Raw genomic sequence first — 27,442 nt, forward strand, 5'->3', positions numbered from 1 at the left:
TCTTATTTGTCCGATGGTTCTTTGTCCGGTAAAAATCTTGTAATCGATTTTTAACTAGCTTTCCGACTAGCTAGACATTTGATACTTTTAGAATGTATCAAAACACGCTGCCAATGCATTTTTTTAATACTTTTAGCCATATTTAAGTAAAATTGAATTAATTTTCAGTTAATTCTGTTTTGTATGAAAAGTTATTTCGACACCATTATTGGTTGCTAGGGGGTCTGGGGTCCTAGCAACTAAATTATCAATATATACGTGCGTTGCTATGAAAATGATATTTTAGTATTATTTCTATCAAGTACAAATTTTTTTGTTCATTTAAACTAGTCAAGTCGTATTTAAAAGTTCTTTTTATCTTGTAATTATTTCAATGTGTATTCGAAAGTAAAACTTGGACCAAATTAGTTGAGCGAGTGGTCAACATCCATTACTAAAAAAATCACAACGGATTGTAGCGCAAACTGTAATGGTAAAAATAAATAATTGGAAATTTACAAAAAAAATATACTCGTGAAAATCATGAGAACAAGCTAAAGTTTATACACACACATTACCACACTGCCAACGACACGTATTGATGTCACTATTATGTCACGATTAGGTATATGTTGACATTTTTTGCGGTCGCTTTGCCACGATATTATCTCAAATAATAACTCACGTTGGAAATCTCGTCGTGTTTGAAAATGGAACGTTAAATTTGATTTATAAACCAATTTCATTCAAAATATATCATTTAACCCATTACGGATGACAAGTGTAAATTTGATTTAATACAAAAAGTAAGCTAACTTCACAATATGTTTGAAAAAAAACTTTTTTTTCCTATACAGAGGTGAACCTTTTAAATCACTGGGACTTTTGACAGGAACAGTAAGGTTTATTTTCGTACTACATACACAATAGCATTGATACGTAATATACAACATTTTACTTACGTAAAATCCATTACCTTATAATATGTTATTATTAATAATTATTGATTTCATTAAAATCCATCACAACTATTAAACACATTCGCATGATTAATTCATAGACATTTAAAAATAAACACTGGTTGGGCCAACTATGGTCGCCTTTATCCCAACATTCTCCTCCTACCTCAAATCCTCATTATTGTTGTCCAGGCGCAACTCAGTTACGGGTCATCAGTCGACCGTGATTAATAAATAAACTTCAGTCACATCAAAACAACGAACGCGTCTAGGCTTGTTACTGTCGTGGATACAATACTTCTATTCGAGTCTCCGTACAAACTTAGGAAATCAAACAACTTGTCATGCCAATGTCTATTCATTTATCATATTATAAACCCATGTGTACCATGCGAATGCCTAGTAAATTGTGGGGGCATCCACCAAAGACCAGCTTCAGCCAGACAGCTGACCATCAATGAGGTTAGTGCCTAGACTACTTCCTGTGTACCTCGTTTTGGGACAAGGAAGTGTGGCACTAAAATCTTTTAATTCTGACATGCTTATAGCGTCAAGAAAGGTGGCCGTGCATAAATCAGGGCTGCATTTACATGGCGGGTGGAGATGGGGTAATTTCAATAGTTCGAAATACAATCAAAATGGTTTTAGTCTGATAGAACATGGGTCGGATAGTAATTACAAGCAGATCCAAACAGAGGATGACTAACCATGGTGGCACTATGAAAATTAAAGCAGAAAACGCTGGGCTGCAAATAAACCAGTCAAAAACTAAGTATATGGTCAGCACACGCGATCAGGTCGACCGCTGCAGAATATAGACATAGGACAGCATGCATATGAAGGGGTGGACAAGTATCACTATCTCGGATCCAGCCTAAATACCCAAAATAAGACAGCAGAGGAGATAAAAATCCGCCTTATCTCCGGGAATAAATGCTGGCATGCCTGCAAGCGACTGGTGGGGTCGAAAATTCTAGGCCAAAGAAGTAAACTTCTAATTTATAAAACAATTATAAGGCCAGTGGTCACTTATGTCTGTGAGACTTGGTGCTTAACTCAAAACGAGGAAAACAAATTAGCTGTCTTTGAGCGCAAAATACTCCGAAAAATCTTTGAACCCTTGTTGGAAAATGGAAACTACAGAATAAAAATGAACCACGAGTTGGAAGAGCTGATTGAACAGTAAACAATCATAAGATATTGTAAGTCCCAAAGACTACGATGGGCGGGACATGTGAAGAGAATGCCTGAAGTTAGAGCGCAAAGGGTTATGACGAAGTGGCTACCCCAACGGAAGCGACCCAGAGGCCGTCCAAGAAGGAGATGGGCTGACGCCGTAGAAGTGGACTGGCTTCATATAGGAAGACCCGGTAACTGGAAAAGTGTGGCGAGAGACCAGAGTGAGGGGAGAGCGGTTGTGGAGGAGGCCAAATCCCACCCCAGGATGTAGCGCCGTGGAAGAAGAAGAAGAAGAACATGGGTCGGAATGAATGGACGGCTGAACACGTCCTCTGAAACTGCCCGCTAGACCGAGCGGAGCTGTTCGCCAGGGTCCGTCCACGCATGGGCATTCATATCAACCAAGGCCATCTTTGAGGCATTTGAAAAGAATGCTGCATCGTGTTTTTTGAAAGAAATTAAACGTTTTAAACTCTTTTAAAAACTAACTAATATTGCTTTATTAAGTAGTAGGTGTTGTTAATTTATATTTATTGCATTCAAAAGAGTTATGTAATGACTCTAAAAAGATAAGAAATAAATGGGAAAAGTTAGACGATCTTTCGCAATGAATTGTATTTTAAGTATTTAAACAAACTTCCCACAAATTAATCTGAATTAATGTATCTTTTTTATGAAATGAATTTTAGCGAAAACAAAAATTAACGTTCGCTATTGTTTGTTATTTTTTTTAATATAAAAAAAACATCTTATCATTCTGAAATTTCTCTTAATTAGTTCGTAGATCCAGTGGATTCAAGGGTTATCCATAAACTATTTAGGTAGTTCTTATTGGATTCGCCTGCATTTATCTAGTGCAGGGTTGGCGAACCTTTTCCCCAAAATTTTCAAAATAATATTTTTCGACTGTGACGTGACGAGCAGTTTTTTTATGGAAAAAAAGTAGTTTTTAAAAATTATATCCTATAATATTCTAGATACCACTCACAGAACATAGCACACATATTAGCTTTGTCACTTTTTTCAATTGAGGCGTGTATTTTCAAAGTGAACTTATTCCACTTCAACAAATTTTTGGTAAAAGCCAAAAAAACTGTTTACGGTGTTGATGTTACATAATATGCTTTTTGTATAGGAAAGAGTTACCTACTTTTTTTACTCAGATTTACACAGATTTTTCTACTGAATTTTGAATGCTGTTAGGCTCTTCTATACAAAAAATACTCGTTCAATATTTTATCCTTTAAATTCTGGCATTCATAACTCATTTTCGTCAAGTAGTGGAATAAGTTTACTTTGAAAATACACCCCTCAATTACACCATACATTTTGGTCCACCAATTTTGAAACTGTCTGCCAGAATAATACTACTGCTAGATCCACCAATTTTTGTTCCTTATTTGGTACAGCCATTTTTGTGGATAGAAATGAAATGGTTTGTTATTGTATTACTTAGTTTGGTTTTTTAAACTCAAATTGGCACAATAATATCGTCGATCAGATGAGGCATTCTCTCGCTACTAGTAGTCTCAAGCATTGTAAATCGATCAAAAGTAGTTCAAATCTCGGCTTCTCCCGCCGCCTGATGTAGTTAGTGCGATAACATTTTGTATAACGCATAAAGCCTAAGAACCAATGTTTGCATTTATTTATTTGGATTGAACGCAATGCTAATTCTTGAATAGTATTTATTTGCCTGCTATTTTTAATAAAACTCTTTTCCGTTTGCGCATTGATTGGTAAATATTATTGTAATAGTATTGTAAATATTATTGTATAAATATAATTACACATTAAATTATAATATCTGATACCATTATGCCACTTTAATACCAAGAATGCTCCTATTGTTATATTGTATTGTTTTATTTCTAAAGTACCGACCGACCATCATTAAATATCTGAATAAATAAACTAAATGTCCAGCTTATTTTCAGCACATTTAAAGCTGTTGAAAGCATCAAAAACGCTAATAAAAACGCCATAAGCTCGATGATTTTTTTTGCAAAGTATATGCCTACCGAAAAATGATAGATCTGGTAAGAAAAACGATAAGTTGCCAACGCTGATTACTGGTTTACAGTATGCCCCACCTTGTTAGAATATCTCGAAAAAAAAATTGATATTTCTTCTAACTACGTGGATAAATCGCACCCTCGCAACTAAACTGCCACAATCCAAAAAAACGTCAAACAGAGAAAATCAGCTTTGAAGTTTTTTCCTTTCGCTTTTTTGTACTGTGTTTTTGAAATATGTTTAGATATTGAATGAAGTTTTGACTTGAATTTGATGACTTAGAGATATGAAGTTTTCGGTAAATATACTATGAACGATAGGCAATGAAACGCAAAACACGTAAATTTGGACTTTTGGCAGTTTAGTTGCGAGGTGCGAAATAGGGAGGTACGTATATTAGTTTTGAATACCTTCAGATGGGGTTATTCTGCCTACTCACGGGTAATTTTGCCTGGGGAAATTTATTTTGTTCAAGTATCCATCACACATCGAATAATATTTACCCCTATCATTAGATGGAATAAACAGTTTTTTGTAGTTCCTGAAAATCACCAAAATGTGCATATTTGTATAGCGTTATTCAAGTGACATCTTCGTAGATACTGGTTTGTGTTCAAAGAGACAGACATGATAAAACTAGCCGATTTAATCACCAACATCCGATAGCGAATATTATGACGCAAAAATAAGGAGATTGCACTGTAAATATAATGTAAATATTTGTAACTTTTTAATTCGCCAGTAAAGTTGTAGGTACTCTAAAATACGAATGAAAAAGTTACAAAAATACATATCTTTTTACAGAATGTTTGACTGTTTATGTATTTAGTTACCTGTTAATATAATTATGATGTTACCTTGTTATGAATCTGTAACTCCCCTCTGTATAATATCTCCCCAATGACAACAAATTGTCTTTTGTTTGATTCATCGACACCCTAAGTTACTAATAATGTACTATTGTTAAGAATATTCGATCGATGTGATTTCAACTATTACAATGTACCAACTCAATATTATATTATTGATCAACCCCAATTTATCCACCCTATCTAGCTTTGTTACTACACACATATAAACCCTTGTACATGAACTAAGCATCACTAATATTACTTACTTACTATTTCATATTAATACTATTGTAAATGATCCTTGGATTCATTCAACTCGGACCATTCAACTTGTTCAAACATAATTCAGCTCTGCTCACCGAGTTGTTTCACTGCGGATCGAACTCCATTGAGTTCTTTCCCTTTTATTTATACACCATGTAATTGTAAATTGAGTATTGACGAATAAACATCTCTGAAGATTAACATCCATCGAGTCTTATTACTGACATGAACCTTCCACTGGATCACGAGAAGGATCGGAGCCCGTTGGTAAGGATTTCCGTTGCCGAAAACATAACAACCTGTCCGCATGGCCCCCACAAAGGGGGGGCTGATAGGGCTCTAGCCCGGGGGCCCGGGCCCAGGAATTGCCCGGCGTAGTGAGTAAGTCGATCAAATAAGTGATATAAACACACATCATAAGTTCTCTCTAATAGTAAAAAAAGTCAAATGGATGTATTAAAATATACAACAAGTACTAAATAAACACATTAATTTTACCGCATACACCATTTGGAAAACGCAACTGTAGAGCATCATACTGCCTTTATCTTTAACGATAGGTAGGGGGGTCCGCCATAAATCCTAGTCTGGGGGCCCACTTCGGTATGTGGAGGCCATGCCTGTCCGTTCAGCTTTAATTTTGAAGTAGTAGGTAACAGAACCGAACCCAGTACAGAACCTTTAAGAAAATTGTGGTTCTAACAGCACTGCTTTCAACACAGGTAGTACATACAGGTATATAATAATTAGAACAAGAAAGCGAGTAACAATCGTTTCTGATTTCATTAGACAATAATTATAATTATTAATTAAGGTAAAGGTCGTAAACGTAGAAGTATAGTGGCGTCACGTTACACGTTCCACGTTAGACGTACACGTTAATGTCTAGCAGGATATAGTGGTAAGTCAGTTAGGCAAGAGTTGCCTCGTAAAACTGTCAACATAAACTCCGCCGAGTTTGGGCATCTATATAGTATTATGTAAGTAACGTCTTGCGATACTTACATGTGCTTCGGAATGGGATGAAAATGCTAAAAAAAGTATGTCATTCAGCTTACTAAGTTAGACTAATGTAGTTAAGCAATAAAAATTAACACTATTATGAAACTGATACATTATGACTGTAATCAACGCTATTTTCTTAATTGTTATCCGCCATAATATTACTTTTGTGAATTGTGTCATATTATTATTCACATTTTTGCTAGAGATGTCTATTCATATTCACATAATATCGTTACCTCAATATTACAACTAGATAACTTGATTTTCACTATTTTTGAGATAGCTATTGAATATGATTCTACACTTTTCCTTCTCTACAAAATGATAAAACTAGGTGAGTCAGAAATTAATGAGAACTGTATTATTTTTGTGTTTGAAAATATTAGATAACTTTAAAACCTAGGGGTGGCAGGTTATATTAAAGTATGGTGAAGCAGGCTGGTGTGGTGAAAAAGTATGGTGAGGCGGGCTGGTAAGTTGATTAAGTTGCGGCAAAATTTCCACATTAACATTATATTATATGTGTACGTTATAATGACCAAAGTAAATCCTCCGTGATGCCCTGAATTTTTTTTATCGCATCACTATTTCTCGTAAGTTGTCGGTTATTGTTGGCCTGTTTCATTCAGTTGTATGAGGAAGCCGATTTCTTGCCCGTCTTTTTATTTAATACCTCTATGATTAAAACCATAAATACATTAAATAAATAAAATATACCTATCTACAATAATATTTTTTCAATACAAGTTAACATTATAGTTAATTGTTCCCAATTAGAAAAGTACGATTTTCATTTTTATTTTAAATAATAATTATAGCCTAGATTTATGTTAATCAAGTAAAATTTAATTTCATTTTCCCAATAATAACCAAATCATAGTTATCTAGTTGTAGTATTGAGGTGACGATAATAATATGTTTAATGAAATAAACACTTCCAAAAATATTACATTTTTCTATAAAATAAAATTCTCCTAATAATAATTACACCTGCTAAATCAAAATGAAAGTCGTACATCCATACGAATGCTGAGTTCTGCGAATAATAATTAAAGGTTAATAATAGTCAATATCTAGGGGCGCGAAGACTCTAAAATTGGTCATTACAATTTCTCAAAAAACTCTTACCAATTACCGTATCGATAAAGCTTTTCTACCTTGTGTGAATTTGCATGATGATTTCGGCCATTTTCCATTAAGTATTTAATTTTTTCTCTCAATTTTGCAATTATAAATTATAAAACTTATAATTTCATTTAAATCTTTTATATAAGTGTAGTAGATCGTTTCATAAACAATATAATCATGAAAGGTGTTTTTTAAATAAAAATAATAATCAATCAAAAAAACCACATTCCACATCTTTGCTGTTTATCCTTGAATATAAAATTAATTACTCAAGAAAACTTTTTGAAGTATTCAATGTTTGTCGTTAATGCGTTGTACTGAAATTATTTACAGGTAACACCGGTAATAGAAAATGCTCGAAACAATATTCATGGAAGTAATTTTGATGAGTGATTCTTTAGAGCAATTTAATATCCTATGAAATAATATATATAAGAGGAAATGTTATTTTCTTCATCTTTATTAAGGGGGGACATGCTCGTCGAAGGTCGAGTTTTTATTGTATTTTCAAACCATGATCCTGGACACTCCTTAAACGTTGTAGATAATCTATTTATATAATTTTGAAGCCTTATTATCCTTTATAGTTATTTTAAACATTTGATGACTGCATAAAGTATTTTTGTTACATAAAATAGTATTCTTTTAAACCTCTCGCTTTAATGTTTTAGAATATAGTCATATTTCGGTGCATAACTGTGCAGTGGTGTTAAAATTTTTTAGGTTTATTAATTTTTAAACGCATTTATGAAACCATTAGTATAATTTATTACGAGATAATTTTTGTAAAATATTCATGATAAAAAATTATATTGATAATCTCTGTGATCCCAAATTTGACAAGAATTAGGCATTTTATTATTCAAAAAATCGGCAAGATTAACACATTTGAAGATGATTCTAAAGATATTTATTATAAGCTATGTCTTTGACCATTCAAATGTAATAAACATCTTATGAATAATGATTGCTTTATAATAATTATTGACCTAAGAATAAGGTAGTGTTTTTTTGAAATACGCCATTTCTTTTGTCATTCCCCAGTGGTTAAACTACAACATACGGCCGTAGCCATAAATTGACAAACTATAATTGAAGTAGGGAGTAAAATGATATTGACGCGCGTGTTTGAACATGTACCGTTTAAAAAAAAATAAAAAATAAATCGGTTAGATACATGTTCAAACACGCGCGTTAACATAATTTTACTCCCTATTTTAATTATAGTTTGTCAATGTATGGCTACGGCCGTATGTTGTAGCTTAACTACTAGGAAATGACAAAAGAAATAGCGTATTTCAAAAAAACACTACCTTATTCTTAGGTCAATAATTATTATAAAGCAATCATTTTCATAAGATGTTTATCACACTTGAATGGTCAAAGACATAGCTTATAATAAGTATCTTTAGAATTATCTTCAAATGTGTTAATCTTGCCGATTTTTTGAATAATAAAATGCCTAATTCTTGTCAAATTTGGGATCACATAGATTATCAATATAACTTTTTATCGTGAATATTTTACAAAAATTATCTCGTAATAAATTATACTAATGGTTTCATAAATGCGTTTAAAAATTAATAAACGTAAAAAATTTTAACACCACTGCACAGTTATGTACCGAAATATGACTATATTCTAAAACATTAGAGCGAAAGGTTTAAAAGAATACTATTTTATGTAACAAAAATATTTTATGCAGTCATCAAATGTTTAAAATAAATATAAAGAATAATAAGGCTTCAAAATTATATAAATAGATTATCTACAACGTATAAGGAGTGTCCAGGATCATGGTTTGAAAATACAATAAAAACTCAATTTTGACCGTCGACGAGCATGTCCCCCCTTAAGCATGTTATCGAATAAATATACTAATAATGTTTTATTTACGATTCAAACATTGTGTATCAAAAAGATTCATTAAAATATTCTAAGTATTTTATTATTATAATATAAGATTTTGTCTTTTATACAATATGATATCGTTATGAAAGACTCTAACAATTATTTTCTTTTAGTATTGTTTCTGCTTATTCTCATTACTGGATGCTGTGTGAAGATCAAACGTAAGTATTTTAGGATATCCTTGCAAACTTAATCTAAATATATACTGTAGACTTTGTAAGAAAAATAAAGATATATATGTCATATTTATGACTACATAAAATTATATATAAATACCATACAAAACAAGTATGTTTTGTAAATTAATGTCACTGTGTAAATATGAGAATAAAGCCATATTTAGTAAGTACATCAAATATCCGTAGATGATTTATTTTCAATTAATTATTATTTTGTCGACACCTACAATATTATAATATCTTAAATAATCGCATAATTTAACGATATGATGTAGTAAAATATATACGATAAAATTTTCAATGGTGTTTGTAATTATTGACTCGTAGTTTTGGAGAAATGCAACATGTTCCGTATGTGCCTAAATATGTATAATAAATTGACAGTATTATAGTACTTATAACTATTTTCTGTAGATCCATTATGTTCCATTCAGATAACCCTTGAAAACATTTGCAAACATCATTTTCATATCAATATTTTAAATTTTTCGATTCCTATATATATACCTAATATATACAGTGGTAACTAGGGAATCCAATCCCGAGCCAAAATTCTGATACCGAGATTTTGGGATTACAATTTATTTGATAATCCCGGGATTGGCATTTTTTTCCATTGTAAATATAAAAATTTTATATTTACAAATAACATTAATAAAATCGGTCAAAATAAATCTAGTATAATGTATACTATTTAAGATATTTATTGTTAAAATTGCTTACGTTCAATCTTGGAAATACATAAGTTTAATGGAGTAAATAATATTGTAATATAAAATAATAATGTGAATTTAATATGAGATTGCTGCTTCTGATAGTAAAGACTTAATGAATGGGTTAGCGAGATTTAAAATAGTAAAGCAAATCATGGTGTGCTTATGGCCTTTCCGCTTCATAAATCTAATTAGTCAGCCAAATATGAAGCTGCCGTAAATGTGGATCATGGTGGAATTACTTTGTTTATAGTGCGAAGCATTGTTTTTTTCAATCTTTCTCATTTTTAATAATGTATGTGAAAAAATAAAATGAATCGGCAACTTACACATGGGTATAAATCAAACTTCATTCAAACTCAGTTTATTTCTAATGTACCTAGTTATTTGTTATTAAAAGTATTTTTTCTGTTATATTTTCGTTTTTATTTTATTTTCCATAAAAAATTATAAAAAAATCAATCCCGAAAGTTTCAGGATTATATTGATCAATCCCGGGATTCATAGGTATCGAAAATAGCTCGGGATCCCGGGATTCGGAATTCCAGGATTGGAATCCCTAGTCTCTATCTGTGTGCTCCTTCTTATTTCTTTTTCACATCCCCTTTTTCCACTAGTTAATGGTCGGTCCCGGATATACAGACTCATTCGTTATTGTGAGATCTTGGAGTATACTTGCTGCGGGTAGAAAGTTAGCCTGAATGATAACCAATAACTTGGTCTTATTCCTATTAATAAGTAGGTCGTCTATGCAACGATTCATCTGTGAATTCTTTTCATCAGCTGTGACTCATAACAGATGTCACATAATATGCAACTCATTACCCAATATTCTAAAAAAAATCCAATACCTGAACAGTTCTTGTACTTGCAAATTAATAATGTAATTTTTATATTATTTAATATTAATATAATATTAATTAGGTAAAAGTACATGCAGTATGAAATTTGTTGTCAGTGGTGTATTTACGATAGACGGACATGCATATTGAAAAAAATCCGCGTCGCAAAAACGGTTTAAATGGTACACAACAAAACTTAAACCAATTAAAAATTCAATGGTTCTCGTACCAGAGGCACCAGCTAGCGAAAAAAAATATGAAGCCTGCAATTTATTGATAATTCACATTTTTAAGTGTTTTATTAATCAATGTGCACCTATCTAAAACGTTGTACTTAACGAAAAATATGATTTATTCAATCAAATATTTGTTTTAATTTAAATAAAAACCCACAATAGTCTTAGAGCTCGTGTACAGGATCTATAGCCGAAAAACTCTATAAATTTATTGTTATATTTAAAAAAAAAAGAAGAAAAGTGTGTAAAGTAGTATTATTAGAATGATACTAGAAATGAGTTTAACAATTATTGTAATGGACAATTGTTAAACATGGAGTGCCAACTAATTCAATCGATAAAACATGAAATATTAAGTACTATTAATCTCAAATTGTATATCTTCGGCTTTCTGCCAACTTAACCTTCTGTAAAGAATGTTTTATATCATTATCTACCTCGAATAAAATGTCATTTGCAAACTCGTTTGAAATATGAAATTATAATTTTTGGGCGCCTTGAAGGTGTGTATTTTACAAATTAAATATAACAATATAAAAATAAGAACACAGCTTAATCGTTAAAAGTGTTATTTAATTACACACAATCAATTTCGTACGACAAGCGTACTACATTGAAATTTAAAATTGATACAAAAAAACAAATAGAAATTTTAATACAAATTCGAGATGCGTTCGTTTGGAATGGGTCATAGAGTATTTTTTAAATGGTTTTGATTACTTAGCTTTTATATTTTAAATGATGGCTGCTATTTCAGCTTGGCTGAAACTGTATATCTTCCTGTCCGAAAGGAAGCACAAATGGCGTTGAAACTGTTTCTATATGTTAACCGGTGACGTCCGAACTGCACTGATTCTAATCCCGGAGTGAGATCTTGTGGGTGGAAATGAGTTGTTTGTTTTGCATCATGCTTTCAAAAAAGCGGGAAGAATCCTCATTGGTTCATTTTTTAACGGTCATTGTTTTAGAAACAGGGTTGACACACACTGTTAACAAGGTTGTGCCAAATTTTGTTGTTAATTAATTAACATTATTTATTTAAGTTTGCGTTTGAAATGTAGACATGTCACGTGAAATGTAACATGACAGTATTGAATGTGATCAGTCACATTTACAACTCAATTACAAAGATTTTTAAGTCTGTGGTTGCAGGGCAGGTAAAGGTTCTTAAGTGTCGTTTTTATGAAATTAAGATTGTAATGCCAATGTGTAAAGAAATTGTGCTCTTTTTTGTGTACCGTAAATTTTGTCACATAAGCAAATTAAAAAGATATTTACTCTAAGTAAAATTACTTAAGTAGGTACCTATTCAAAACATTGAATATAACACAATATCAATAAGGTAATTATACATAAATAATGTAAAAGAAAGACACACCAATAATTAACTTATAAGCAAAAGTATTTTAAAAATTGTGAATTATTTCAAAACCGATTATCTCAGCTGCAACCAAACTGACTTAAGCACTTTTACCCCGAAAACACAAAAGTGATATAGTTTGTATAATACCTACATAATAAATCATTGTAACATCCATTTTTAAATAATTAGTCGTGTAATTAAAAAAAAAAAAAAAGATGGCGGCTGATGAATTATAAACGAATTCATGTGATCTAATTAACAAAATTACATAATTAGAACGAAGAAATATATTTAAAAAGTGAACATAGAGGTAACCTCTAGTTAAAATTAAGTATGTGGCTAATATCCATTTCTCGTAAAAACAAAATTTTGTTAGTACGAACCTCCACTGTGTGGGCCCGTATGTTCTTCTTAAGATCAGACATGGCCGAAAAAATAGTAATTCTATATTGATCACTTTCTTTACCTTCCCTTGAGTATCCTGCAATACCGGTAACAATTATTTATCGATACTAAAATACCGGTTTTAAAAATCTAATGTGCGTCATTATTATTTATATATGTATATTTAGATGGTGAAACTTTCCTATCAGGATGTAAAAACTGTTTTATTTTCTCGTTAACCTTTATTAGATTTTTTCTTTATTTCTGGGGCTCAGAAGCAGATGGTGATACGTCCACTTTTATCGAAAATGATGTTTTGGTGCCAATTTTTAAATGAGACTAATATCTACGAGAAGCAGATTGCAACAAGTCCAAAAATGTTGTACTTTTAAAGATAAATCACAAATCTGTGTAGTACGTCCTCTACCTTGTAGAAGCAGAATGCAGCAGAGTGACTTATCGCATTACGCTACTAAATTGTGACAATCATAATATCGACTACAATATATGAAAAATACCTACTTCATTGTGCTATTAAAGTTTTTCATTTGGCTGGCAACATTTTCAGTAGCAGAGTGAAGTAAGTCCACTTCTTATTTCGCATATAATGCCATTTTATATTAAAAGATACACAAATTTTGATATGTAACATTTAAAAAAAATTAAGAACATTATGTTTTTTATACTTAAATAAAAAAAACATCATTGTCTGTCTCATTTGTTAAATTTTACCATTCAAAGCAGTTTTAAATTTTAAAACTGCTCCCGCGAACAAATTCACTTTTGTGACTTATCGCCTTCTGCTTCTTAGTCCCAGATTTATTCTCAGAATATAATTAATGATCACCATAGATATACAATGATATACAATTTATATGGTGTTGTGTAAACTGCTCCAATCTCAGTTACCAGTCACGTATACCGTTTAATCTTCAACACATGAATTACAAAATATGAATGTTACAGTGAAGAGGCAAATCAGAAAGGTGTTCTTAAATTAATGTGCCAATATATTCCTCTCTCATTTCCAAAGGTAATATTTACCTAGATAAATAAATCCTCTTTAATACGGCGGAAAAATGTACAAGCAATTCCAGAGGTATCAAATGTTATCACAGACAGGCATTCTCTTTGTCTATGACTATGAGTTTTCCGCAGAATGCGTACATAAAGGTTTTATTTATTTAATACATTAAAAGTGTAGCAAATCCCCTGATCATATCTCCCACTTTTGGCCACCGTACAGCTTTGAGTAGATTACTTTTCTAGCATTTTCGTGACCAACCGGATTCATTCCATTTTATAGCCCCTACAATGAGTCTCTGTTTTCTCCACCCTATCTACTCTCCTTTCCGCTACTGTACACCCTCTTCATCCTTTACGTATAAACTCCATAAAAAGGTGTTATGAACTATTTCAAGTTTTTTCTTCTGTTTTTAAAATAATGTGAATTTTCCAAAATAATACTTATAATAAAAATAATAAAGTAACAATATTTATTATGTACAAGTGGGTATATAATAATAATTACATGATAAATAGAACTTTTTATATACAACGTTTTTAAATTTTCTGTTGAATCATATAAACTGGATTTGATATTTTAAATTTGTACTTGATAGAAATAATACTGAAATGTCATTTTTCCGTTTTGTCATGTCATTTTGATTTCCATAGTAACGCACGTTTATATTAATAATTTAGTTGCTAGGACCCCAGACCCCTAGCAATCAATAATGGTGTCGATACAAAACAAAATTAACTGAAAATGAATTCAATTCTACTTAAAGATGGCTAAAGGTAATAAAAAATGTATTGGCATCGTGTTCTGATATATTCTAAAAGTTTCAAATATCTAGCTAGTCGGAAAGTTAGTTAAAAATTGATTGCAAGATTTGTACCGGACAAAGAATCACCGGAAAAATAAGTATACGAGCTAAGAAAAACGTTGTAAAATACGATCTTCGAATACGTCAGTGGAAAAAAATAATAAATTAAAAATATTTCGATAATGAGTGATCAATTCTATAAAAATTGGAAGCAAAACTTTCGATTCTTTAAAATATGTTATTTTTTTCGACCATGTCAGTTCCTAATAAGATCGGATTTTTGTATTAGCAGACTTTGTTTTTACGAAAAATGAATGTCAGCCACTTGTTCAACCTATCAGGTCCATACTAATTTAAAAACAATATGTGTACTTGCCAGACCCAGGATTCAAACCTGGGACCCATGATGCTATAGATCATAGGCCTAAGCTTAAGCCGCGCGGCCATCGTGGATGTAAATTTTTAATTACCCAATAAATAAGAAGTATTTGATATAAAATTCTCTTTTATAATTTTATTTTATCACGATTATGCTTTAGAATTTGTTTCATCACTTTTTTACATCAGGCAAGTGCACAGCACTCCTTGCAATTTTGGGAACAACCGTCCACCACTACTGGAAAAATTGTAATGAAACATTTATAAGTATTTTATGGTGCTTTGGAAAAACTATAAAATGGCTTTTCGATTCAAATCATTTATTTAAATAGAAAATCGTCATTATTATAAAGTGAGACCAAAAAGTGAATCACACTAAAAAAAAGTCCCCCAGTCTAATAAGGTACTGCCCAACCTTTTATCAGAGTTATCAGAGTATCAAGTTCTGTTTCTCCTTTTAAAGATCTAACTAGAGTTCAGTAAAAGAACCATGCTTGACCTCTGAAAACGGATACACTGTATTCAGTAAACCGAACCAGAGTCAAGTGAGCTACCTACTTGATTGAACTAGGTATAATTATTCACACTATGCCACAGTGCTCGTTTTGTTTTTATATTTTGTCATTGTAAAACTTGAAATAAATTATCTTGACACAAGTAAACGAGTAAATAAGCGACAGACAAATAAAAAAATACTCTTTATCGCTCTATGGCGATAAACAACTCATTACCTATGTCAGCAGATTGATAGGCGATATTAAATTCTTCTTCTTCTTCTTTCACCCTGTCACGTCCCAACATTGGGGCATAGGGCAAGCACAAGTTGGCGCCACTTCCCTCGGTCCATCGCCAACTCCTGTGCCTCCCGCCATGTCAGACCTGCAGCACGTAGGTCGCTTTTGTAGCATCGCTGCAGGGTGAGGGAGGGCCGGCCACGGCGACGGAACCCTTGAGGCTGTGCCACAAGGGTACGAAGTGCCGCACTCTTTGGCGGCATCCGGAATACATGTCCCAGCCACGTAATTCGTCTCTTCGTGATAACTTCAATCACCGAAGGCTGTTGTGTCTGCTCACGAACTCGGATGTTTGTAACGCGGTCGTACAAATTAATGTACCCCTAAGATTCTGCGGAGACATCGATTCTCAAAGCTCAAAAGCCGAGACTCTTGAAGCTTAGTAAGATGCCATGTCTCACAGCCATACAGGAGCACAGGTAGCACGCACGCGTTAAACAAACGAAATTTGGTCCTCACAGAATACAGCCTTGACCTCCATGCGACTCCAAGTTGGTTGAACGCAAAGCCCGCCACATCCATGCGGATTCTAAGCTCACTAGAAATACCACCATCATCGGCAACCGTGGCACCCAAGTATTTGAATCTGGACACCAGCTCGACGGGCAGACCAAAAACCCGCAGAGGAGTGTCAGCGTCGATGCAAGCAGCACTGCACATGGATTTGGTCTTAGCGGCATTCAGATGAAGACCCACACGCATCAAGTTCGCGACTAGCCTGTTCACGGTCACCTCCAACCTTTCGATCGTCGAGTCAAACACGACTGCGTCGTCTGCATACTCCAAGTCGCACAGTCTTTCTTCGCATAGATCGCTTGTGTCATCATGATGTAGGCGTATCCCACTGTCGGGGCAAACCGTCTTACGCATTATGAAATCCATCATGATGATAAAAAGAAAGGGCGCAAGTACACATCCTTGCTTGACTCCTGACGTGATTTCAAAAAGGTCAGAGGATGTTCCGGCTGCTCTCACGCGACACTCTGTATTGGTGTAGAGAGCACTTATCACGGCGACCAGTTTCCGTGGGACACCATAGCCTAGCAGAATTTGCCACAGAGTACAGAATACTGTATTTCAAATACAAATTCATTAATATGCATCTCCGTAGTGTCAAATTAGATTATTTCCGCGATATCTATATTTTATAATTTTTATATAATAGTCAGCTACTCGTACGTCCATTGACGCAAATGACAGTAAGTAGCTTACTCGATTATTATAGTTATTTCCTTAATTATAATAAGTAGATATTATTTTGATTTTATAAATAGCGAATAATAATTCATTGGGTCAATCTAATCTAAGCTGGTCCGTTACTATCTAAGTCTATGTCGTATCCGGAAATTTGTACGCAAACAGTTTACCGCAGGACACTTATTTGTGCGCTGCAGTACGTGAAAATATGAGTTCGTGTAACATTTAATCAAATGACGAGTTCTTCGTTGAACATTTCACCGTGGAGTATATTTGTACGTATGCTACAACGTGTGGCGAATTTTATGAGATGTCTTTACTAGGTTAGGTTAGGTTAGATTAGGTTAGGTTAGGTTAGGGTTGATCTAGTTGGAATAGTACTATTTGCAAACTATCGCCGCATTTTGTAAGATACGTACAAATATATTCCACGGTGAAATGTTCAACGAAGAACTCGTAATTTGATAAAATGTTATACGAACTTATGTTTCACGTACTGTGGTGTACGAATAAGTATCCCACGATGAACTGTATACGTACAACTTACATGTAACCAGTCTATGTACTATAAGTTTATTTATATTATTCTACCGATTGTACCCTTGTACTTATGTAACCATAAAAAAACTCTCACTCCTCCGTCATCACGAATAACCACGAACGTCTCTCAACTACAACACCATATTATTATACCGTTACATCGAGCCCTATTAATTTAGATAAACTCTAGTTTCTGAGGAATGATTATTAGGATTTATATTATTATTGATTATTTTAAATATTTATTGCGTACGTAGGTACAACCCTAGCCACCCCTAGCTGCGTCGTCACGTTCAGCTGTGACTCTATCGACTTTTTTTTCTTGTTGTATCCACCGAGCGATCCGAAACGTGACCGAATGAATACGTTATGCTAACTCTAGCGATGAATTTGCGGACTTAGCATGACGTTAGGATCACGTACACGTACCTACACACACAGCCATACATTTTCGCACGCAGACTTTTAATATCTCTATATACTACCAAGGTTAAATCCAGAAAATTTCGCTTCATATTTTTTAACTTACTAGTGATTTTATCAGGGCTATAGAAAATCAACAGATATTAATTGTGTGAGTCAGTTAACCAGTAAGGCAATATGAATTTCCGTGAGACAATATAGTTTGACAGGATCTGCCAGGGAGGTTACAGATGAGGGCTATCAAAAAATGCCTTCGGGTCGCATAATCTACACCCCCTACGTTGTAACTCGTGACATGAAGTCACCCAGCTCGTCTGCCGCACAGATAATAATCAAACCTTCCAAGAACGTCGATCCGGTGTCGCATATGAAGACCGCGCACATCTACTTCGTGACAGTCGCACGTTACCTTCGAAAGGTATAAATATCCGGATGCGGCGATCGGTGAGCCGGTATAGGAATGACCAATTCGTAGGTGTTTGTATGCGTCCTGGCGTCATTGATTCGCAGCCCAAGAATCATGCAACTTGTCGATTGCAACAGTACCTAGATGCTTTTTTCAACTAAAAATTCAACCAATCTGCGGAGTTCCATTTGGCAACGTGTGTTTTATGAATAACGATGACGTCACATCGACGTATTCGACACGTTGCAAGCGGACGAGTTTTGATGTGAGAGTTAAGAGCAACTGTTACCAAGGTTTTACAAAATATTTTATTTTCAAGTAAAAAAGGTTTTATATTCTCAAATCTAGCAAATAATATTGAATATAAAAATGTAATTAATTAATATAGCACACACTCTGACGTCATAACTAAAATTTGGTACGAAATTTCCCGATGGCAACTAACTGAACACGTTTATTAATTAAGGCGCTAAGTACCAAAAAAATAAAAACTGACATTTTTATAGAAAAATGTTCTACATACCAACGCCAATAACTTCAACTATAATAGTCTAAATGCCTCAAGCAAGTCAAAAAAATACAGCAAAATAATTAAACTTGTCAACGTTTTAAGTCCGTTGGCGTGTTTTATTTATAATGGTGTAAGTAGCACTGCAGTGGTCAATGGCATTCAATATAAAATAGCTGACGATGGTGTGTTGACACTTGCGAGTTCTTAATACCTAAAATTATAGAAACTGCCGTGATTGCTTCACACTGTAAAACTACATTTTTCAAAAGGTCTGCTTCATGAAATTTTACTGCAATGACTCGGTATTTTGTAATTACAGGCAATACTACTTTTTGGTACTTAGAGCCTTATTTAATACACGTATTCTACTATAGATAAAAATCATGCTAACATCTTATTTAAATTATAAAGTTTTTACCAAGATATTCCTTAGCAGAATTTTAAATATCTCAGAAAATGTGGTATTTTATCAATAAGTTTCTTAAAATTACAGACGGATTGATCAATAAGTTTATTCAGTGGTATTCAAACTGTGCGCTACGAACATTTCCTAAGATCTCGTTAACTTGGTTTAAATGACATAGTTTCAACCTAGATATTCCTTTGGCGAATTTGTAATAGGTATCTTAGAAAGCAAAGTCATTATCAATAATTAGCATGAATTATAGCTTAATGCAGTAATAATCAAACTGTGTGCTACGAAAAACTCCCAATGACCATTTTTTTTAATGTATTTATAGGTCTCGAATTTTTGAGTGAAGAAATTTAAAAAAATAGCATAATGAGCTAAAAAATACTTTTAATGAAAGATCTAAAGAAAAGCTTACCACCTTGATTTTGGTCGGGATTTTCATTTGGGTTAAAAAAGTCAACAGCACCAAGAAAAAAAATATAAGAACGAAATAAAAAAAAAAAAAATTAGGTAACTATTAAGTTTTCTCTAATGTTTTGAAAAGATTTTTGACTAATTCATAGTTTTAACGTTTTTGTGTATAACATTAAATCCTTTCTATTTATATCAAAGCGAACACCGAACCATACCGAAATTAAGTGAGCAAAGCTGATATTTTCAAAAGATTCGTTGTTTATTGGTGGTGTTTTATGATACTTTATAATATAATGACTTAATCACTTTGTTTTCGATTGATAAAACTCAACAAGTGAGGAAAATACGTGTCCTTAAGGGAGGACATGCTCAGCGTAGATCAAAATGGAGCTTTTGTTCTATTTTCAAAGCATGATCCTGGACATTCCTTAAATGTTGTAGATAATCTATTTATATAATTTTGAAGCCTTATTATCTTTTATATTTATTTTAAACATTTGGTGACTGCATAGAGTATTTTTATTACATAAAATATTATTCTTTGAAACCTCTCACTCTAATGTTTTGGAATATAGTCATATTTCAGTAAATAAATGTGCAGTGGTGTTTAGATATTTACATTTATTAATTTTTAAGTGCATTTATAAATCTATCAGTATAATTTATATCGACATTATTATAGTTAAATATTTACGATAAAAAATTATATTGATAATCTCTGTGATCTCAAATTTGACAAGAATTAGGCATTTTATTATTCAAAAAATGGGCAAGATTAACACATTTCAAGATAATTCTAAAGATACTTATTATAAGCTATGTTTTTGACCATTCAAGTGTGATAAACATCCTATGAATAATGATTGCTTTATAATAATTATTGACCTAAGAATGAGGTAGTGTTTTTTTGAAATACGCCTTTTCTTTTGGCATTCCCCAGTGGTTAAGCTACAATATACGGCCGTAGCCATAAATTGAGAAACTATAATTAAAGTAGGGACTAATATGATGTTAACGCGCGTGTTTGAATATGTACCGTTTAAAAAAATCGGTTAAGTAAAAGCACAAAAGCTCCATTTTAACCCACGCTGAGCATGTCCCCCCTTAAGCATTTTTCATATGACGTAATAAATACCATGTTATTCTACTAAAGTCATTTGAATCCACAACCATCGCATTCCGGGCGACGTATTATGCATGAATACATTTTCCCTCACATATTCCTACTCATAAATAGGGGTTTAATATACTATTTATTTTATTCAACGAATAATTCGTAAGATTTAAAATGTAACATTCTAATTATTGAATCATAATTTTGAAAACCTGAGAAAATATTGTAACTAATAGAAAAAATCTTTTTTTTTTTTTTGAAAAAGTCAAACCCCTCAAAAATTAAACCAGCACCTCTCGGGTTTCGCGCCCATGCACATATACCACTATGTTAAAGGCGCCATACGTAATTGTGACAAATTGCAAAATTCTGAAAAAAAGATTTTTTCCATTGGTATAAGTTAACGAGATCTTAGGAAATGTTCGCAGCGCACAGTTTGAATACCACTGAATAAACTTATTGATCAATCTGTCTGTAATTTTAAGAAACTTATTGATAAAATACCACATTTTCTGAGATATTGAAAATTCTGCTAAGGAATATCTTGGTAAAAACTTTATAATATATTTTCTCCAAATTGTTCTTAAAATTATGTATGTTAACACAAGTTCTTCACCTCGATTCTGGACGGAATAATTTTTGTTGGTAAAAAAGGTGGCTTAATTATTGATAAGGGCATTCACCCGAATAGTGAATTCGAATTACAATGGATATTTTGTACGTATGTGTGTTTTTGATTTTTTTCAAAAATTGCGTAGTTTCAATGAAATTACCTAGTAAAACTACCTAACCGCTACACTCTTTACATACAAGCCAATTTTGTTGCGGAGCGAATGCGCGGTAAACCATTTAATATGCAAATTTGGTTCAGGGTGCGAGAAAGAAAAAAAATAAGGGTCGGTCCAGAAAAAAAGAGTATTCCGATACATCTTTATGTGGATCACGAAGGGAAAAAATGTGAATAATGTACGGAATGTGGCGGCATTGTATGGAAATAAAAGAGTTATTCGTTCGCCCTGATATACGCCATTGTTGAAGATAATTGCGTGAGAACCTTTTTGCAACGTTTTTATATTGTATTATGTAAAAAAAAAGGTTTTTTTTTATGAATATAATAATATATTGACACATGTGTAGACTTGTTTTTCTGTTCGCTTTATCTATATATTTTTTTTGTTATACCTTTGAATACAGTACAACGCTTTTATATTTTTTATAATACTTAATCGTTTTCCACGACAAGTTGGCAATTCTCACGTCCTAAGATGTAAAAAAAAATCTTCTGCTAGAAAGATGGAGCCTACATGTATGAACCAAAAAATGACCTATGTTCTACTACTGCTTATGTTAGCAAGTGACCTACAAGTTACATTGGTATTCAATTCGACACGTTTTTTAGTTATGAATATTGTAAGCCTATATTTCTTCACTTGTGATATAAAAATTGTAATAATAATAATAAATAGAAATTATTTTAAAATACCTCAGATAATATATACGTACTAAAAACATTTTTTTTAGAAAATACATAGGTACTATAATAGGTTGGAGGTAGATTGTTAAGATCCAACATAAATAGTAAATATTAAACTTTGTCAGTCAAACGTTTTGTTTTCATTGAACTAATACTACAATATGTAGACAGTATTAGTTAGTTTTTTAAAAATTCAATTAATTAAGCCTTCTCTAATCTAAGCCATAGTGGATAATAATTAAAAAATATGCATTTATCTATAAAATATCTAAAATATCATATATCATTTTAGATTTTTTTTTTATAGATAGAAGAATATTTTTTATCGATTATTGTATGGTTGGGCAGGGCTTAATAAATTTAAAAAAACTAACTGACACCATCTGTATTAAGTCTTAATTCAACTAAAACAATAATAAGTGTTTGAAATTGTGTGCACTATTTATGTCGAATCTTAACAGCATACCCTCCACCTAGAGTTGGGTATTTCCCGAGAAAATCTCAATCTCGAGATTCGGGATTTCCAGGAAAGAATTCTCGAGAATTCTCGAGATATCGAGGAAATTAAAAAAAAAACTGTAAAAATCCTAAAATCAGTGTAAAAACAGACCAATTCCAAAAAAATATGATTTTCTTTTATTTAAGTAAGATGTCAAACAAAATAGAAGTTGAAAAACAAAAATAATTCTAAACATTACTTATTAAAATACAATTTCAAAACTGTCAATAGCTGCGTCTGACAATCGCGTACGCTTTTGAGACACAAAATTGCTTTATGTTGAAAAATTGCACTCATTTTGACTCGACGTTGGCTTAATTGTGTTAAATGCCTTGATCAGTCCTTGAACGTTTTGTATTTTCTGTCAACTTTTTTCATATAGAAAAATCGTTTTTTCAATTAATATTTGATAATAAAGAAATCCCGAATCTCGAGAAAAGATTCTCGAGATTCGGGATTTCCCGAAATGTTAAAAATTTCAATTCTCGAGATTCGGGTTGTAGAACCTCGAAAATTTCTCGAGAATTCCCGTCGGTAAATTCCCGAAACCCAACTCTACCTCCACCCCACGCCACTGATATGTATATTTTAGAAAAAATATATATTATATTCAATATAAGAAATGCTACATTCTTAAATCTTGTGAATTATTCATTCAATAAAAAAAGTTTTTTCTAAATAATATTATTGTTAGCTAAATTATTGAGCGTATCGATTTGTATGTTGACAAGTGACACTGACACCTAATATTTTTTCTATTAAATTAATAGATACCGTTTGCCGGGCGGCTTAAGCGTCGGCCTATAACGTTGTGGGTCCCAGATTCGAATCCTAGGCCTGTCAATTACACATATTATTGTTTTCTAATTTGTGTTTGTATCATAATAGTATGGACCTAATAGATTGTGCAGGTGGCTAACATGCATTTCTAGTAAAACAAAAATCTCAAAATTATGATCTTATTAGGATCGGACATGGTAAAAAAGTACCTAATAGATCAGGGGTAGTCAACCTGGTCCCTACCGCCCACTAGTGGGCGTTCAAGCTTTCATGGTGGGCTGTAGGTGATTATACGTCTCATTAATATATCTCATTAATAATTTAACCCATTTAGTGATAACACCGCAACTGGCGCGTTTGGAGTACTTGGCCATTAGATATAATTAACGTGCTATTTAAATATTAAAAGGTCAGCAGTGATTGTGTTAATTAATTAAATGTAATTTCATCAGACTTCATGCTTCTATGTGTGCAAAGTATAAATAAAAAGATAGATTGAACTGTAGTAAGTTGTTTTATAAAGATTTATTCTGCCAAACTTAGCAAAAGTCTGACATAAAGTATTTTGTAAGTAATAATTATTATAATAATATGCTTTAACTTGCTGTAACTCTGATTTATAAATTTTATAAAGTAAAGTTACTTCCCTACTTTATAAATCATCATTACTGTGGAACCGGTGGGCGGTTAGAAAATTTTCTAACATATCTATTATTATTTTATTGATAGGTATAAAAAGGTTGACTACCCCTGTAATAGATTATAGTGACATCTATCGGCAAGAAATAAAGACAACACAAATTTTATCAGCTCATCAATAAACGTCAGTCAAAAATCAAGTCTGTGTATTAAGGCCATGCATTAGTTGAGGCACGGTCTAAAAAGATCGTCGCTAGGCGATGCGCGGATTGCGGGTGGCGGGTGAAAATGACGCCTGTCAAACGAAATATTAATTGTCATATAAATCCAACATACGTCCATTTTATGTTCTGTTTATTGTTCTATTAGTAACAATAATAATATATTCATTGACATGTTTTCTTTTTAAAGTAAATGGGTAACGTTTTTAGTCATCTTTACACGATTTTAGAATTAATTGACCCGTCGCCATCACGCAGCAAAGTGACGTGTTCCTGGGTCAACATTCTCTCAGTGAATGGCAGCGAGCTCAAAATTTCGTCGCGCGTACAGTTGAAAATTATTTGGCGTTTCACTGATGCGTCACCTTAAGAATGTAAATTTAATAACTAAAACAACTACAAATTGGTGGCCCCCACGTGATAATGTAGAAAAATAATAAAATTCTTGACTCTTTCTAAAAGCCGATTCATTTAAAACACCTCATAATATAATAAATTAGAATGGCACGTATTTTATTCATTAAAAAACCAAGTATAGCCATGATAATAAATCATCTCTTGTTAAAATTAACGCCGTTTTATTGTTTTGCAAGCAAAAATATTTAGATTAAATTCTTTGTGCTCACTTGTGTTCCTCGAATCTTATACGAGTGTCTCATTTACTTCATCAATCACAACATAAAAGAAAATAGAAGCATCTCACAAAATAGGTCAATGGAAAATGCAATGTACCAAACGTAATTAAGGAGAAAGAGGGTATCTACTCATCCTTTCATATTACAAGAAATACTTCTTTGGAGTTGTATGCTTTCGCATAAGGAATAAAATTTATCATACGATAAATTTTTTTTTTGAATAAAATCATTTGTTATACCCAGTACCTAATACTAATTGAAAAGTAAGAAAACATACATAATTCAAAATGTTATTTTACTATGTTTCAATTGAACATGGTTGAAGTTACCCCATTTCCACCCGCCATACAGCCGCGATTTGTGCACGGTCACCTTACATCGCATCTATTCTATACACAAGACTGCTTTCAGCCATTACGGCAGCTATCTAGGGTAGATTTGTATCGAAGTATTAGCACATATTCTCTTTACCTCTTGAATGTCTTTATGGTCTAATCTATAAAAAAGTTCTCTCATATCCACTGACGATGTTGTTTTCCAGTTCTCCGTACGACGATTCTCTTTCCTCAATGCCAAAGAACATTATATTTCTTTGTCTTATCTGTTTGTCCAGAAAGTACAATCGTTTCTCTTTTGATCTCGCAACTAGCTTTCTCGCAACTAACTTATTGTAACAATTACAATAAGTTATTTGCAATTGTTACAATAAGTGCTATGTTTTAACAGCACCTCTCTTGGCTATGCTAAATTTTAGAGCGAGATAGACAGTTTTGACTGTTTCGATGGCTAACTTATTGTAATTGTTACAATAAGTTCTAATACTTCGTTACAAACCTACGCTAGATAACTGCCGTAGCGGCCGCAATCAGTCTTGTGTATAAAATAGCTGATGCGTATGTAATAGAAAGACAATAAGACGTATTGAATACAACCACGGATAGCACATATTGTCAAGCAGTCTCAAAATATTTTTTTTGAAACCTCTTCACCATAAAACTGTAGTTCAACTAATGCAAGGGTCAAATAATAGGTCCACTCTCAAGCCAACCGCAAAAAAAGGAACTGATTTGAGTTACCCCACCTCCACCAGCCATTTGTGGAGAATCGCCTTCCACGACGCCATAACTGTGTCGGAATAAAAAGATTTAAGTGCCACACTTCCTTCAGTCTGCAATTTAGAAGATATCTCTATTTAGCTACGTATTTTTTTCTACTTTTACGAGGTAGAAATGAGAACTCTGTCATTCTGGGCAGTGTTGACCTGTGTGTTCCTGATTGCTATCTTATAAATAGAAAGCATCAGTTGTTTATTTACCCAAGGTGCAGAACTAACCTGTCACTAGTAATGCCAATTTGGAGGGCGATAACTATGTTCAACCAAATTACTACGGGTGTTGATATATTCCACCAACGTGAGAATGAGTGTAATAGGTGAACGCTGTTTTATAAATTCTTAAAATAGGGTCTGCTTAACTTATCCGGTGTACTTGTTCCTATCTAATTTATATTTTTTGTATTTACATTTTTCTACTGTTTAATAACTTAATACTGATTTATCTTTTTTATGTATTATTGTTTTAATAATATTCATTTGTTTCTAAATGTCATATTGGGAATGTCTTAAATTAATAATTTGTAATGTTCACTATATGTAAAAAATAAATAAAATTTTGAAAATTTGAATTTGTCTTGAAACGTTGCACAGGACTTATGTAGTATGTTATCTAACTTTTTATTTAAGCACAAATGTGCATCATTGGTACTTAAACAAAGAGTTTAGAAAATAGAAAAAGAACCTTGACTTGCTCTGGCATCATTTATCTTTAATGACATGAAGTTTCCTTTGTACACGTGAATTGAAACTCTGCCGAAATAGAGGAGTCAGGAGTTGAAAGTGGTGAATCTAAAGAGGGATCGGAATTATTCCGTCCTCCATATTATGACGCAATTCAAATGCCTCAAACTTGGCCTTGGTTGAAACATGTCACGTAGATCGTATTGTGATTTAAAGCATCTATCTAATAATGGATATATAGATTCCTCTAAACCAAGCCGCCCGCACCACACTCGGTCTTAATCGAGCGTCCCACGAGGCCCTATTTTTGATAATCTCATATTTTTACGTGACAAATAAATAATAAATATACTCCAACGGGAACAAAAAAAG

This window comes from Rhyacophila brunnea, unplaced genomic scaffold, assembly GCF_057557595.1.
Source record: "Rhyacophila brunnea isolate RB1 unplaced genomic scaffold, BYU_Rbru_1.0 scaffold_22, whole genome shotgun sequence".
Lineage (NCBI taxonomy): Eukaryota > Metazoa > Arthropoda > Insecta > Trichoptera > Rhyacophilidae > Rhyacophila > Rhyacophila brunnea.